This window comes from Capsicum annuum, unplaced genomic scaffold (genome assembly GCF_002878395.1).
Source record: "Capsicum annuum cultivar UCD-10X-F1 unplaced genomic scaffold, UCD10Xv1.1 ctg75581, whole genome shotgun sequence".
In the NCBI taxonomy this organism is placed as follows: Eukaryota; Viridiplantae; Streptophyta; class Magnoliopsida; order Solanales; family Solanaceae; genus Capsicum; species Capsicum annuum.
Genome location: NW_025885799.1, coordinates 1,570 through 2,857, shown reverse-complemented (window position 1 = coordinate 2,857; position 1,288 = coordinate 1,570). Strand labels below are relative to the sequence as shown.

General features: G+C 38.6%; 1 pseudogene; it reads left to right on the top strand.

Moving 5' to 3' along the window:
- Positions 1–521: 521 nt before the first annotated feature.
- On the top strand, positions 522–997 carry LOC124894579 (annotated as a pseudogene).
- Positions 998–1,288: the final 291 nt, after the last annotated feature.

Here is a 1,288-nt window from a genome sequence, read left to right as displayed (position 1 = left end):
ATACGTCCCAAACATAGCTGGTCTTGATGGCAAGTCCATGAATTTGTTGGCCAAAAATAACATCATCTGATCCAACACTCAGACCAACAACTGCTGCAAAAGTAAAATCCGAAGGCTGAAAACCCATATTCCGCATTTGCCTAAAAAGCTTCAATGCTTTTTCACGAAAACCAAATTTTGTATACCCTGTTATCATAACATTGAAGCTTACTGAATCTTTAGTTGTCATTTCACTGAAGAGCTGAGACGCTGTATCGAGGCAGCAAGTTTTGCAGTATGAATCTACCAAACTGTTGCAAACAATAAGACTTGAACTAAATCCAAATCTAATGACATGGGAATGAATCTGAAGTACTTCTTTCAACTTCATTGTATCATCAAAATCCGATAAGAGAGTTGCAAAGGTGATATGATCTGGCTTAACCCCCGACCTACACATCTCATTGTAAAGATTAATAGCTTCTATCGGCTGATTGCTGTAAGAGTAACCACCAATCAACAACGCAACGAAGGCAAAATCCATGTCGGACCAATACGAGAGAGTTAAAGGCGGTCGCTTAATGTTCAAAGGAGGCGCAGTCGCCACCCGCAGCAAATCAATCGACAAAAAAAAGAAGAAAAAGAAGAACAAATCCATTAACGACGTCGTTTCCGATGAGCCATTAACCGGTGACGCCGCCGTTGCTGCTACTGAACAACAAGGAGAAGCTTCCGAAGATATTTATATGATTGACGCTGCTAAGAGTAGGAAATACGATGATTTGTCCCTGTTGAAGCTAAGAAATTCGGGTATGACCCAAATGCTAAAGCTAAGTCCGTTGAAGATGCCCTTGATGATCGGGTCAAGAAGAAAGCTGATCGTTATTACTGTTTGTTAATCCTTGTAATTCACTATTTTCAGGTTCAATTGGCTTACCTGATACTATTTAGTGTTTTGTGTAGTTCGATTGTAGTATTATTTTGTTGTAGTATTGTTCGGTGACTATCTGTTGTTTTAGTTTATTGTACTTCCATTACGTCTTTTTCTGGTCTGTTTTTCGTCTTGAGCCGGGGGCTATCGGGAATAGTCTCTTTACCTCACCTTCGAGGCAAAGGTACGGTTGTTTTGTACTCAGTTGACTTATTATTTACAATTAGCTTGACATTAGAGTTTTTAGTCCCCGTTTTATTGCCTGTATCAATCTAACAGTGTTTTGAAGAGTAGTTAATCTTTGATTATAGACACTTTTGAGTATTGTTGCCTTCATTGATTTGCTAATTTAAACATCAAAGGATGTTTAAATTTACC